Genomic DNA, 16,515 nt, shown 5'->3' with positions numbered 1-16,515 from the left:
AAAGGTCTCTGCCCAGTTGACTCCAGCACCAGTGGGCCTCTCCAAGGGCCAGTGAGGCTGCCACCCTTACGCCCTATGAAGACTAGTTGGGAGAAAGCCAAGGACTTTTGCACCCAGAAAGCAAGACCAGGAGGAAGGCTGGCACAGGGAGCCAGGAGAACCAACTCCTGTAGGACTACACAACTTTGGAGGCAAGGAGATCTGCTGCAACTGCCCATGGTGGCTAGAACTCATCCCTTTGAGTAAAATGAGCATGAGATTGTTGAATTTGGCCCAATGGGACCTGAGTTTTGGCTTTTTAAAGTTTGTTGACTTTTGCTCTGGATGAAGTGCATAGGGCTCTGCCACCATTTCACTTCTTACCCCAGGCCAGGACCCAGGATTCTATATTTTTAGAAAGAAAAAAAAAGAGGAAAAGCTGTGTAACTTTCCCCGGCACATCGGTAGAGCCACTACTTTGATATTCACTGCTCCCAAAGGCACGCCTCATAATGCCCTGCTGGGCTTCACTGATCACATACTTTTCTGCATGTGGTTGACCCCAAATTGGGCAGGGAGTACCACAATTACCAGAAAGCTCTGGGGGGGCTGCAGGAGCGCAGCATCTCCCCCCAAGGAATTTTTAAGGACTGACCCTAAGTTTGAGGGGTCAGTGAATCCATGACACTTAAAGGATTTCATCATGGTTTTCAAGCACTCAAAAGGCTGGAGCTTTTGCTCTGTAGCTGGATGTGTTGTGTTCTCTAGAAGTTATGTTATGGTTGTAGTTGTTGTGGCCTAAAAGGCCTGTAAATGGTTAAAGAAGACACATGTCTTGAAGCACCCCCTAGGGTCCAAGTCTGTGGTTGCAATGCATCGTGCTTAAAATGGTCTGCTCTGAAAATGTAATATCTTTCATGATTAGTGATCAAAGTGAAAATGCTTTATTAACATTAATGAGTGCATTTACACAGGATTATTATTTTTGATAATTGCATTTAAGAACGAAATTATGATTTTAACATGTGGTTTGTCACTCCTGACCCTTGACCAAACCAATAGATGTACTTATAATGTTTATATGACCCCTTTAGGGGGTCAAGTGCGACAATAAAATGTCATCTATAATATTTTTCATCTACCTCTGTACATATTTGTAAATAATTGCGTAGTATTTAGTAGTGTGCATGTAATTAATGTACTTCTCCTATTTCTAAAGAAAAAATACTGAATGGGCAATTATTTATTGAGTGTTGTTATTGTGTGCCAGTGAATGGTGATTACCAGCCCACACCACCTCCCCTGAGTAGGCCTTGGACTTCTCTGCCTCGCTACCCTTAGAGAGTCAAGCCCTCCAATGCGGTGCTTGGTTCCTAGTAAAGGCAATTGTGGACCTATTACTTGCATAGACCATATAACTACTAACCCAATTTCCTACAGTAGCTGTAGCAGGATGGGGTGTGTTGTGTTTTCTATGCCTCTGTTCCATTTTGTGGGAGCCCTTCACAGCACATTAATTTAATCTGCCCCCTACGCATCTGATTTCTATGTAGAATAAGAATTGAACAATAGTGGTAACTCCATGTTCTTTTTTGATAACAAATTCTTATACTTATCTACTTGCCTGATTTAGAGTTTGGCAGATGCGTTACTCTATCATAAATCTGATGTAATCCAAGGACACTGGAATTATGCATTTTGTGGCTGAAACGTTTTCCACATTATTTTGTAATTGCCACAATATCCATCATCTGCTGCAAACTATTTTGTTTTTAGCATACTTAGATCAAAACTTACTAAACATTAAGGGACATGAGTTGCCGTGCGGTAGAAGGCCAGTTGAAAAGGTTTATTGTACTTCTTTCTATTGCTTATTGTTGTATTTGGGTAGTAAACTGGTACTAATGAGGTGTAACCTTTGCCCAGACAGTGTTGATCTGTTTAAAAATTACAAAATAAAGAAATAATACTATCACAAAACTTGGCTTTTTGTGCCACATAATTTTGTCTACCCTGCTGCATAATTTGGCCCTGCCTGCCACATTATTACAGAGATCCTGCAGAGGCGTCCAACCCCCCCACCTTTTGGACCTTTCGGACATAAAGAGTCAGCAAAGGTCAGCCTGACAGACATTTTTTGTTTTCACGTCAGGCAGCCTGGAACAAGACATGTGCTAAATGTGTGCAGGTTCCTGGCTTCCTGAGCTGAAATTAACTTTCCTGGGCTGAGGAGGTCACAGCTCTTTGTGGGCGTGGCCTCCTCAGCTCAGCAAAGATCCTCGATGCCCTCCCCTCCTGATGAGGGACAGAGTCAGTGATAGCCTTATACCTAGGTGCTTCAGGGTTAAGCCCTTAAGTGCCCAGGGCTGAATGTCTATCACTGACACCTTGTCACACAGTGGGTGGGGTCAGCAGTCTCTCTGACCCCATCCTATTCTGTGACGAGGTAGGGACTGCTGTACCCCACATTGGCTGACTGTAGCAGCGGCACCAAGCCTCCTGGCACCACCAAGGCTTCTCTTCCAGAGAGCTGCAGCAGGTAAGTGTTGTTTTTTATTGGCTGTTTAGTGCCTGTGTATGTATGAATGTATGTATATTTATGAGTGAGTGTTGTGAATGAGTGTGTGAGCATGTGAATGCATGGCTGTAAGTGAGTGTACATGTGTGTGTGTGCATTCCCATTTCCCACTCCCTTGAATTTGTATCATATGGCACTTGTCATCAGTGAAATTACAAAAATCCCAGATTGACAAAGTAGATCTTTCTGATTTAGTGGATCTGCTAAAGGCTCCTGAGCATGCACAGCACAAACTTTGTATAAACTCCCTTTATTTAAATCATCAACAAATTTATTTTTCGTTTGGAAGTAGGCACCCAGTCTTCAAAAAGCATCTGCGACCCCTTAGTGGAAGAAAATTCAGCTGGGATTCTTGCTTAAAAGCAAAAGAATGAGGACGGGCTGGAAGGCCTGGTTAAGAGCTCAGTTTATTGATTTCCTAGCCACAGGTAGGCAAAGGAAATACAACTTTGCTTATCATTTGCTGTGCTCCTTCTGGATGAATTTCAGGAAGTGGCAAGACAGGACACTAGTGTTTGGAAATCAAACCTTAGGTTCACACATAAAATCAGCGTGGGCTCTTTGTTGTTAAAAGGACTTATGCTGTTTTCTTTCTTCTGTTTTATTCCATGATTCCTGTATGTATGTGTTAGACTTGGCATCATTGGTGTGGCCTCCCCCTTATGTTTTGCCTCTACTTCCCAGGTTGTTTCTGTGTGCTGGACTCTGTTTTTGATGTTTTTGTTATTCGGGCACTTTACCACTGCTGACCAGTGCTAAAGTGCAAGTGCTACCTTTGTGAAATTGTATTAGTGATTGGTTTATCCATGATTGGCATATTTGATCTAATAGTAAGTCCCTAGTAAAGTACACTAGATGTGCTCAGGGCCTGTCAATCAAATGCTACCAGTGGGCCTGCAGCACTGGTTGTGCTACCCACATGAGTACCCCTGCAAACATGTCTCAGACCTGCCATTGCATTATTTGTGTGCAGTTTTAAACTGCCAGTTTGACTTGGCAAGTGTACCCACTTGCCAGGCCTATACCTTCCCTTTTTATACATGCAGGGCACCCCTGAGGTAGGCTGTAGGTAGCCCTGTGGGCAGGGTGCGGTGTATGTTAAAGGTGGGACATGTACTGGTGTGTTTTACATGTCCTAACAGTGAAATACTGTCAAATTTGGTCTTCACTGTGCAAGGCCTATCTCTCTCACAGGTTAACATGGGGGCTGCCTTTAAATATTAATACATTGCAGATTCCCTTTCAGAGCAAATAAGAACATGGAGTTTGGGGTCTCTGAACTCACAGTTTGAAAATACATATTTTAGTGAAGTTAGTTTTTAGATTGCTAGGTTGGAAATGCCACTTTTAGAAAGTGGGCATTTCCTTGCGTTTGTGGATTCCCTGCCTGGGTAAGTTTGACAGTTGGGCTGTTTGTGCATCTCTTATAGACAGTGACACAAAAGGAGCTCGGGTGTAGCCTGCATACCCTGATGAGTCATCTGTGCTAGAGTGGAAGGAGGAGTGGTCACTCACACCTGAAAAGGCTGTGCCTGCCCTCACACAATGCAGTCTCCAACCCTCTGGTGTGTGTGTGGGATCTGGCCTGGGCACGGCAGGATCTTGTGAACAACAGAGACTTTTCCTTGAAGTTGGACAACTTCAAAGGCAGAAAGGGGTATAAGTATTGGACCCAAAACCCCAGACTTGAGATTACTTCAAGGATTCAAGAGGAACCTCTCCCTGGAGAAGAGCTGAGACGAAGTGCTGCACTGGCCTGTGACTGTGCTGTGTTGGGCTATCCTGCAGTTGCTGCGTCTGCCTGTGCAAGGGGACAGAGACTGGACTTTGTTGTGCATTCCTGCTTGAGAGGTATCTCCAAGGGCTTGGAGTGGAGCTTGTCTCCTGTTTTGAAGCCTCAGGGATAGCAAAGGCTTCACCATCCAGTTCTGAGTCTGAAGGCTGTGGACTCTAGCTTGCCAGAGGGTGCCATTACAGTTCCTGGGCCCCTGAATGTGAATTTCTAGAGAAATCCTGTCTAACAACACCGGACGATGCAGTGCGACTTCGCTAAGGATGCAGCTGCATGGAAACCGCGACACCACCTGCCCTGAATCCGTGGACCTCACAGAAGCATGCTGACTCTGCAGGCTTTGCGTTGCCGCAGCCACTGACCCTGCACAAATTCACAGAGATTGGATTGTCGTAGGTCCGACGTCCGTGACACCCGATGTCATGACAGCGCCTGTTGCCCTGTGAAGTCATCGCGACCCCGTGAGGTTGCCCCGCAACATTGTGACTTCGCCGGGCTTCGTATCTGCCAGGACCAAGGGACTGGCACCTCGCAACCGATGCTGCCTTACCTCCATCGCTCTACAGTAAGGACATTACACTGCTGCGTGACGCCTCTGCTCCTCTGCCCCGTAGCACCGGAACCGCCGCCGTATCGGATCCAGCTAAGTCTGGCTCCCCAACTCCATGTACCGGCCTGTTTTCTACTTGGTTACAAAGCTACTGTACCCTGGGGGTCGTACGACTCCGTAAACGGTGCCAGTGGTGTTGCACGGTAGGAAACGACTCCGTCACCATGCTGCTTAATATCAAATTACAGCATTTGTGCTTCTAGGCACTATTTTTGTGTCTTTAAGTGCTAAAGTCATATTTTCAATGGTGTATTGTGGATTCTTATCGTATTTGGTCTTGTTTATTTAGATAAAATATTTACTATTTTTCTAAACCTTTGTTGTGTCCTTTTGTAGTGGTTCACTGTATTGCTGTGTGTGTTGGTACAAATACTTAACACATTGTCTCTGAGTTAAGCCTGCCTGCTTGCTCGTCCCAAGCTACCAAGGCGGTGAATGGGGGGGTATATTGAGCATGATTCTCCTTTGCCTCGACTACAGTGAGGGTCCTTGCTTGGACAAGGGGCAACCTGACTGCCAACCAAAGACCCCATTTCTAACAGTATGTATTTGATATTTCTATTGCAAGAACCTAGCCAAAAGACAGCAGAGTGGTGTACATGGCCAAAAGCAAGAATACAATTACCGAATAGTGGGAGAGGAAGCTGAGTTGTGGACCGTTAATGCATTGTGATATATTGTTCCTTAAAAAGGTCAATATTCAACTCTTTTCTTAAATTTAAAGCTGGTGTTGCTTCAGATCCTTGGTGCATACAGGAAAAAGGCCTGTTGTCTTGTTTTATCTTTTTTATACTTTTTAGTCTGCAGTCCAATGGTGTCCTGGGTGCAGGTGTGCTGAGAACCACAACAGATGGTGTGGTGCGCTCTTCTATAAGATAAGCAAGGGTGCTGGTTAACACGGCTAGGAGCACCAAAGGATAGATTAGTGAACTGCTACATAGCATAGTGATGAATATTACATGGCATAGCGATGAACATATTTACTACTATAATGTTGACCACACTCTCTGATACAGTGATGCACATGTATTCTGTCACAATGATGAATAAATCAAATAGAAGGGCATATTTTCTGGCAAACTCATGACACAGTTTTCTGGTGCAGTGATAGCTATATACTCTTGTACAACTATGAGCCTAGAGTGTGGCACAAAGGCTCTGGAATGCATGTGCTTAGTGATATGCTGCTGCTGATGAGTTTGTCATATGTGTGCGATTGTGTGCAAGAGCAATCTCAGAGTGTACCAAACCAGTCTTCTTTCTCACATAAAGTGGCATCCGTATGCTTCCCCAATGTTTGCATGTTTGTCTGTTGTACTTTTTGTGTATGGAGCACATGCCAGTGCAACCTATAATTCAGCTGTTCAGTGCATTTGCTTGAGTGTTTCTTTTACCCTTTTGGGTTTCAGAAGTGGGTATGCTTTTGTATAAGTGCATTGATCTGTTACATCTCAACCCCCACACGCATTATGCAATTTGAGATTTATCATCGCCTTGTCTGATTGTCAGATTGTCCCTAAGGATGTGCTGTTGTGACTGTGTAAAGGGACTAATCTATTCTGGCTTAGATACACAGGTGTTGCATCTCTGTTACATCACAACATCAGTACCCAGCCCTCATCTCATTAGCACATCCCAGGTATGTTTGTCAGTGTATTTCCACTTGATGGCTAACCCAACAACAACATGGTTTCTGTGCAAGTCAATTTCATGATTATTTTTGAGCACCCATGTTGGGTCCATGCACAGACATAGGAATTGAAATGGACAGCATTATTTCCACACAGCAAAAATGATAGCTAAAAGTTTCCTTGGGACCATGCCACACTAGCACAAATTAGTAGAGAATGGCGCATGAATCAGAGCAGTGATTTAAAATAGTCTCGTTTGGTGGTCAGAGGAGGAGGCTGTCACTTCAAAGCCATATCATAGTATCCGCCTATGGCCTTCTTCTACTGCAATATTAAAAGCAGGAGGTCTGAAAAGTGGAGATAGGGGAGAGTAGGATCCGCCAGTTCTACCACCCCTCTGTCAATGCATCGTATTCAAATTTACGTTCTTAATAAATCAATTGTACCTACCATCAAAGGGACTGTGGTGTTTCCTCGACACAGTCGAACCTGGAATTCATTAATACTATTATTTTTTTCTATTTGGGACAGTGAAAAGGTAATTTGAAATCAAAATCTCTACAAATAACGCGGACCAGTCAATGCCCATTAACCAAATTATCTTTGATGTGTCCAGCATCAGCCCTTTTGGACCACTTTTGCAAAGAAAGGTTTGGATGAACCCAATATTGTTGATGTTGCAATTTGCATAGCACATAATCTGCAAACTGTAATGGCATCGGAGTGCCCTCAGTAGCCGTGAATGACTGTCTAAACGGTCGTCAGATATCCACCGCAGACAGGTCGTGCAGCAACAAGAGGGAGCAGGGATGTTGGGTAAATCTGTCAAGTTTAATCCGTGGTGGATGCCACTCTCATGTGTGAGGCACCTTGCAATGTTGTAGTGCGCACTGTGGAGGAGGAGACATCTAATGAACATCCGTGCAGCTGGAGAACTGTAAAAGCAATGACTAAAGGCAGTAGCTACTGTAATTCGTAAAGCACTTATCCCATAATGGGCACACATTAGCAGACAGTGACTCTTCATATTATTGCCAACAAAATGTGTTTTGAGCCAGTGTAGTGGAGCTGCTCCCAAACAAGCTTTGTATTTATTTGCATTGACTGTAGCACAAACAGTAATGATTCTATTGCAATCGATGAGGAAAATATCACTATTAGCTGCCCACAAATTACTAGCAAGGTGATAACGTGATCAACTTGTAACCTTGAAATGCCATATTTAATATGTGTTCATCAGCTCCTGAGATTTCAAATAACGGAAAGCACGTGCTCACGGGCGTTTGGTTGTGTGCAGTAGGGGTTTGAGACCAACTCCCACTGAGAATGCCTTTGCACACGTCTCTTTAATGAACTCTTCATCACTGCACAGTGACTTTAGCTATTAGAACCCAGAACCCCTCCTATGACTCTGATTCTATCTTTGCCTTTGACCCAGTACAGATATTTGATTTCTTTTAATGTGGTTGGACAATACACATACAACGTACATTCATATGTACATACGTACATACATTGGCATGAAAAATCCTGTTTACTCGAGACTAAGGCAGACATAAATCTCTGTGCAACAGGACCATTGTTTTTTGTTTTTCAGAAATAAACTCCTACTTGGGGGAGCTGGATGACAGAGTGCAGACTGCAACAGAATACGAAATAAAAACCTAATAACTCAAATACTTAGATATGTTAATGAGACTGCCTTACGTTTGCGTTTCAAAACACATCGCATTGATTGTGCAATAAAAATCGTTGGGAAACTTTATTTTATGGCAATATTCTTTGGTTAACACACAGGATGGAACTGCTTGCAGAAGCTTGAGCTATACAAACAGTTGTCAGCATTGCGCGCTTGTATCATTTTTACAGCGCTGTAGTGCTTTCGGGGTCTGGTATCCTCCTCGATATGTTTTCTTTTCATCCATGTTTTGTGTTTGATTGTGCTTGATTAATGAAATAGGTTTGTATTAGTTAATGTAAAAACTAAAAATAAGTCTAATCCTGCCAAGAATCCCTGTAATGCTTCGCGGATGTATGATCCCGTGAGCAGCACATGCCCTGGAGTGGTAATGCGTTGCCAGCTGAATCGCATTGATGCCACTTTGGGAGCATATGGGTGTCAGGAAGTCTTCCTAATGTGCACTGTTGGGTTAGAGCAAAAGTATAAGCATATGTGGTCGTGAATGAATAACATGCATTGGTGTGCTTTTGGCATTTTAATGATAAAGCATTATATGAACTGTGCTTGAAATGTGTGCTAAGGCCGTTTACATATGTACTGCTGAGTGATCATGTGGGACACCCTGGTAAAGGCGCTTTAGTGGCATCATCACAGCCTACCGTAAGGCATACCCATGCCATGCTGTATACATGTGAGATGTTCTAACATGTTCTGCTGAATGTTGTGCAGGTATTTGATAGGACAGTAAATAGTGCAACAATACAAGCCTTTGTTACATATATACGTATAGCGCAGCTGTGTATTCTGGATATGTTCACCCAGCAGTGCACCATTAAAGTGGTAAACTAACACCTCTTTAACGTGTTTTGTGTTTTAACTAGGATGACAAAACACCCATCTGTGTAATTCCAATGGAGATGTAACCAGCAAGCTCCTTATATTAGTGAAGAAAACACTGATTTGACCCTGGAAGGAGGGTAAGTAGGACCTATAGTGCTTCTTGGGGTTGTTATGTGTAGCAGTTAAGTTCCGAGAAATGAAAGATGCAGCACTACATATTTTCTTCTAAATCGGCAAGGCATGTTCAGCAGTGACACAAGCAAGGGCTGCTGTGTGGGGCATCTTTGGGACTATGCAGTGTTTTTCTGAAGCACTGCATTTGCTGTGTGACTTATGGTTTGTTTAGCGCTAATTTATGAGTTACAGATTGCAGAGCTTAACAAAAATGCATCCTCTTCATTGACTGGTGCCCTTCCATCACACAGATCTCTCAGGCAGACAGGGTCCTCCAATTATTGCAGGCAGGTCTGCAGAGGGTAAGGTCAGAAACAAATGCCCCCACTACCCTGGCGTGCTGCTGGGCCACCTGCCAAAGTCTATTTGACCCTACACGTTTAGGGTTTCCACATCCCAGGCACGTAAATAGCTATGAAACGTCATAGCTGAGATACTCCACGTGGGTGTAGCCAGAGGCTGAAAAGAAAGAACACATGGCGCAGCGAAATGATCTCTTTAAGGTACAGTTAAAGGTGGGTGCAGTTTGATGTGCTCAAAAAAGGAGAAAACAGGGTCAAGCAGATGCCTAATGTAATACTTAAATGGTTGATGACTAATGATTAAAGCTGAAGCGACCTCTGGCCCCAGTTGTGTTTTATCTGTTTGTGACAGTGATGCCAGTTCAATTGGCAGGTGAGTGGGTAGTTCAAAGAAAGAGTGGCAACATGTACATTGCTGCAGCACCGAGAAATCCTAGCTATTACTTCAAACCAAATAGTGGATTTCCCGCCTTAGGCCAATGGATCGACACAACATTGATTTGAGAGGATGTCAAAGATGTGTGTCATAATAATCATCAATAAACAAGAAATCAATAATCTAATCACTATGCAATAACCACACCAGTTTATTAAGAAGGATTATACATTTATTTCCCTGTATTAAGAATGCTAAAATCACGAAAATAATTCTTAAGCATAAATGATAAGCATATAGAATCATCAACGGTTAATTAGAATGTCTTATATATCTGTGTTTAATCAAAGCAAGTAAGCAAATTACCTCAAGTATTATAACACAGCTTGATAACACTAATATTTGCAACAGTGAAATAAAATACATTTGAGCAAAATATCAAAGAATGTCAATATAATTAATGAGCATGTAAAGATAAATTCCGTCACCAATTAGTATTAACATGTTGGGCTTCAGGTAAAAAGAATTTAGAAACACAAATTTAGAAAAACATACTCGCTCAGGTTATAGCAAAAATAATATCATTATGCAGCAATTAATTTATGAGTTGCAGCTGGTACCTGTAAAACAAAAGACACATATAACAATACGATTTTCATACATTACCCAATAAACAACAACATGCAGATAGCTTCAGCAAGGGGACACCATGCAGATCGCTTCAGCAAGGGAACACCATCAGTAGGACGATCCCTCATGCCTTTATGAGTAAAATATCTCTGGAAAAGATTGTAAGGTCTGGTCTGCATCAACAGCTAAACCGCTTCACTAATCCGACTCTCTCACCCATGAAAAATAAGGACTCCCCCAAGAATAGGTGACAAAACATTATATTGTTCTCACAAAACATATGATTTGTCAAGACATGGGGTGTTACACGATTCAGCCAATAAAACTAAAATTAGATACCTAAAAGTTACACATTCATAATGCACTGAATCTTTATTCGTTGACATTGTGTTTACGCAATCATTAGCTATACTCGATTTATAACAATTTCTTCTTCTCTTACGCCTCGTCTGTGGATCCATTGTTCCATCTCATCAAGACTTCACTTCTCAGGAAGAAATGTCTTACAATGTAACATCTACTTCCATCCTCGAGGAAGAAACCACACGTTAGTGACAATTCTAAACAATAGGACAGTCAAACTCGAGCAAAGACCTAATAAATCTGACCTTGTAAGACATAACACAAAAACCCACTAGGGGTAGCTGTCCACACGTCTATAAGCTATTAATCACACTATTTTAAGTAAGCATTTAGCAATGGAAATCAACTGCAATTCTAGCTTTAATTAGCCTTGGTAGAAAACAAAATGAATTATGGTGGCCATTTACAAAAGTCACCTGTTTTTCACACATTAGTTCATCAATGATCAGTACATTATTTATTAATAAAATCAATCAGTAACGTCTTCACTCTTGCAACATCTTAAGGTATGCAGATGGTAAAGTAATTTTAGATAAACTCTGAAAGTCCTGCAGAAGTAGCTAATGACATTATCCATTATGTTGACAAGAATGAATTATAAATCAATTGCCACGAGCTAAAAGTCATATCTTCTGGTACAATGGAATCAGAACTTAACGGGAGAACTGATGTCAAACTGATGGAAGAGGTCTCTAATTATGATTACTTTGCCATGACACTAAATGCTCACAAATGAACAGGCACAAACATTTAAATGACATGTCAGCAAAAGTCATTTTATTTTTACATATGAATCTTAACTTTGATTATGTTCAGGTTCCATTTCTTTGCCTTGTCCTCTATCCTTTGTATCTCTTGTCCTTTCTATCCCATCCTTGATACCTTGATACCTTTCTCTCACTCTCTATATTTCTCTCTCTCTTCCCCTCTGTCTCTCTCTCTCTCTCTCTCTCTCTCTCTCTCTCTCTCTATATATATATATATGTGTGTGTGTGTTTTTTCACTGATAAAATGAAAGTTAAAGGGATTTTATAGTAAGTTGAAAAGGTCAGTTAAAACAAACTGCTAGTTCACCAGTTATAGTTCTCTCAAATAACTACACTTGTATCCTAAAGAAACTGTTGCTCATGCTTCCACCATGCATGTGGTATATTGGAGGCACTATTCACTGCACTTCAGACTGCTTGGAGGACTAAGAGAACCAGCAACCCTTGCTGAACACTCCGCCAGGAGGCAGCCTAGCAGCAGACATTGACCCCTGTAACTGGGCTGCATCACCCCTCTTGGTCTGAGGCTTCAGTCTTGCAAGGAAGGGTGCCAGCAACCAAGAACTATGGATAAGAGAAAGGCTAGTGCCATTGCCATAAGCACCAAGAAGAAGCTGGTGTCTGTCTCTATAGCTAAATATTTGTCTACTGCTATGACTTTGATCAATACGGAGATTTAATCCATGGAGGAGAGGTGGGTGGCACTATGAAATTTTGTCTCTTTATACCCCCCAGGAGCAGACTCCCAAATTATCAGCTACTGAAACAGTTGGCAGCCCCCAACGGAGAGCAGGAGGTTCTGTGAGTGAACGTAATGGAAGTTCTGCCCACTTGTCTAATTGCTGTGTCCTCGAAGGCGATTTGGATATAACCATATTGCCCCTGGAACATCAACCCTACACCTTATGCCGGGAAAAATTACACCTGGATGACATTGTTTCTCCCCCAAACAAAAGAAAGAAAACTGGCCTGCATCAGGTACATACCTTAAATTCTACTGGGAAGAAGTACACTGACCCTGCTAGGCCTGCTAATATAGCAGAGGCCTTCGAAAATAAGGGGCAGTCCCGGCCGCAAGCTGTGCTAACAGGAGAGACAAGCGCAGAAAATGGCCCAGGGGAAGTCTGTGATTTGGAGGGTGTCCTTGAGAGTTTATTGCCCCCCCTGGCCACGGCATTGAAGAGTACTGATGAAAAGGATAGAGATCCTCGCCCATGTTAACTGTAAATCACCTGAAATAAAAGGATGGAATAACAGATATCTTTGCCCTGTGGGAATAGATCCACCTCCTATGTTAGGGTCTGGGTATGATGCTGAGAAAAGGGTGTGTTTGCAGGCTAACCTGGCAAATCAGGCCTCTGCAGTACATCTCCCTAAATTGAGCCCTGCACGTCGACCTTGTGGAAGTCCCATTGCCTCAATAGCTTCTAAATCTGTCCTGCTAAATAGAACCGAAAGCAGAAACATTCAGTCCCTACAGCTTCCCCCAGAGTGCACCCCATATGTAGTCACCCTAAAAAATGTCCTGCCTCTGGATGCACCCCTAAAGGAATCAGACTACAGACTAAAGGACAAGGTGATCCACTGATTTGGCAAAATCTTCAGATGCATTAGTAGTGATGTCCTCTTAAATGGTATAATTGGTGTAAGTAGGGTTCACTGGCTGGGCATGTCTCAGAAGATGAAAACTAGTAATTGCATTGTAGTTAAGTGTCATGACCCATGCTTAGCAGAGTTCATTTTGATAGGCTTGGCAATCAGCAGGAACTCTTTCAAATAATTCAGCAGGTCCCACTGGGCTTTTTTTTATCAGCCCAGACCAAGTTTCAGGAACCAAGTACAAAGAAGCAGCAACTTTTTCATCTGCACGCATACCCTATTTGCTCCATTGGAAGAGGTCAACTGACTGCCAAATTGTGCCCGTAGTTGATTTAAACAGGGGAACTAACGGTTCTATTGATTTGTCTAGCTGCTGTCTTGATGAGGCTAACTCAAGTCGCTCCCCTAGTTTCTTGTTGGTAGTTAATGATATTCATCTAGATCATCCGGCTAACCCATTGCCAAAAGGAAAGGCAGATTTGGGTAAATCTACATGGAAGCTGCACAAACATTAGAATTAGTTTGCAATGGGGGTCATATTTCCTGATGTGAATGTACTTTTTTGGAGCATTGCAGGCATTATTAGCAAATTGTCAGATAGCAAGTGGGTAACACTACAGTCCAAACAACAGATCGTCTGCCTCCAAGAGGTCCCGCACAAACGTTAAAGATTTTCTATCTGTCTCCTCACATGCAACTCCAACTCCTGCTGGGCATTACAGTGGCAGGCTTTTAACTCTTATAAGCACCACACTGGCAGCCAAAGTGGTGAGGATGTGTGCGGACTCTCCCTCTTTTTTTCAAATAATAGCCTTTACCATGACTAGGTGCCCCCTAATCATACTCATTAATTTCTGTTATAATATTTTTGTTAGCCATAATGTCCAAATTGTGGATTCTCTTGAATGTAGTTTATATGTAAAGTGAATATGATTAAAAGTTGACTATATAATATTGTGGGGGTGATTGTAATCTTAGGCTTTGTCCTATTGTGGACGATCATGTGTGTGGGCAAACTGATAGTGATTTCTCTAATTTCTCGCATTTTGAGCATAATCCATGTGGAGACAAGATGACTAAGCTATTGAAGATTAATGACCTTATTTTGGGTACTGACTTAACAGTGATTGATATCCCACATCAGGTGACATATACTGGGAGGGGTAAAACTTCAATAATTGATTTTGTCACAGCATCTAAGTGTAGGCCAGAAAAGTTTTTGATTTCCAGATAGCTGATAGTATTCTAAGCCATCATAACCCATTGGCACTGAGGCCTGATTGCGAATTTGGCAGTCCCACCACAGGACTGTCAAAGCTGTGTGGAGGACACCACTGCCATGGCGGTGACATCCCCCCTTGTGTATTACAATGTTCCCGCCAGGCTGACCGACGGGAAAGTTGTATTACGTGTGCCTGCTGGGGTGACCGGCAGGAACAATGCAACAATAATGGTCTCAGCTCTCTTGAGGGAGCCGGGGCCAATATCATATCACTCCAGCACCCTCGAAATCTGCACAGCAGATAGTGCACATTCCCACGGTGCTGGGTGAGGGGGCCCCTGCACCGTGGGCATGGGCAGGGGTCCCCCCGTGGCTCCCTGCACCGACTTTTCACCAGCCTTTCCTTGGTGGGGTCCCCGCCACAGAAAGGCTGGCAGAAAGTGGGGTTGTAATCAGCCATGCAGCGCTGAGTTCAGCGCGCCTACTCCTTACAACTCTGACTGCCATTGACCCGCTACGGATCATGTTCCCGGTGGGTACCGTGGTCCCCTGGTGGGCCCGCCCTCCAGGGTTGTAATGTGGTGGTCGGACCGCCACAGTTGCAATGGTCAGACCGTCACCACAAGGCTGGAGATCGTGTGACCACCAGCCTTGCAATGAGTCTTAATGTAGGCCTTCCTAGGACACTTGGAGGGAGGATGGATTTTCCAGGCAAATATACAAGAAATAAGGGTGTGCAAAGGAAATGGTGGGACATTGACCCTGAGGTCTTTTTAGTACAACTTGCAGGGAATTGCAAGCATCAGTTTGAACTCTGCCTTGTGATAATCCTGACCCAGGGCTAGTTTTGGGTGCCTTTTCTGAGACGTGTGAGTTGGCTAAGGATCAACTAAGCATCATCTAGGAGCCACTAGCCCCAGAGGCCTGTTAAATGGTTTAATAGAGCTTGTTCACAACCTCATTATAGTCTCTTGCATGCTTTGAAAAGCTCGCAAAGGGCTCCAGCAGTAAGGTATTGTAGGATGCTTTATAAAGAAGCTACTAGGTGAAGGAAGGAGGATATTAGAGGGGAGGCATGGGAACAGCTGACTAGTGCTTCTTTGAAAAAGGATGTAACTCAGTTCTGGAAGGTGGTTAATGCCCTCTTCTTTGCATCTAACCCTAATTCCGGCAAAGAGGTTTTTATTCCTGAACATGTCTGGATTGGCTATTTTACTAAGTTATATGATTGTGATCAATTAGTATCCCCTGATAATAGCATCCCTACAGATGCATTTGGTTGGATAAATACAGATGACTTAATCATCACATTAGGAGATGTAATTGTGGCGATTAACAGATGTCCACTGAATAAAGCTCCAGGACCAGATGGGGTCCCAGTGATCTTTTTAAAGGCAATGTGTCTTGTTGTGCCCCTATTTTAGTGAATGTGCTCGGGAGCGTGATTAGTGCTGCTCTGTCTATCTCTTGGTCAAGGACTACCATCATTCCAATTTATAAAAAAAGAGATAGAAGTGACCCCCATTGTTATCGCCCTATATTGTTGATTGGTGCCACAGCCAAGATCTTGGGCATAGTTCTCTTAGACCAAGTGGAAGGGTGGGCAAAAGATAATCATATTTTATCACCTGCCCAGTATGGCTTCAGACAGGGCCTTGGGAAGTCAGTCCAATGTTTGAATCTGCACTTGTTGGTTGATAAGTATGTGATCGCTAAGGAGGGTTTTCTCTTCTTGGTGTTCATGGATCCAAGTGCAGCTTTTGATAATGTTGTAAGGGGTAAGCTATGGGCTATGTTGTTAAAGAGGGGTGCCAACCCTAAAATTGTACACCTTCTTTCACAAATGCACATTGATGTACAGATTAGCAATGGGCCTAATGGGCAATGTACCCCATATAGTAGGATTGGAAAGGGTGTCAGGCAATGGTGTGTCCTGGCACCCTTTCTTTTTAGTTTCTACATAAGTGGCCT

The 16,515-nt window shown here is 43.0% G+C and overlaps 1 protein-coding gene across 1 annotated transcript in view; it reads left to right on the top strand.

Moving 5' to 3' along the window:
• TAFA2 (TAFA chemokine like family member 2) overlaps positions 1 to 16,515 on the top strand; it is a 1,054,087-nt gene that overhangs the window by 158,555 nt on the left and 879,017 nt on the right. The window contains exon 2 of the mRNA XM_069229068.1: positions 9,153 to 9,248. The gene's annotated coding sequence lies outside the window, so the exon portion shown is untranslated. The remainder of the gene's footprint in view (positions 1 to 9,152; positions 9,249 to 16,515) is intronic.

The sequence above is a fragment of the Pleurodeles waltl genome, chromosome 4_1 (genome assembly GCF_031143425.1).
Source record: "Pleurodeles waltl isolate 20211129_DDA chromosome 4_1, aPleWal1.hap1.20221129, whole genome shotgun sequence".
NCBI lineage: Eukaryota > Metazoa > Chordata > Amphibia > Caudata > Salamandridae > Pleurodeles > Pleurodeles waltl.
Note: the sequence above shows the minus strand (reverse complement) of the source record. Positions and strands in the feature narration are given on the sequence as shown.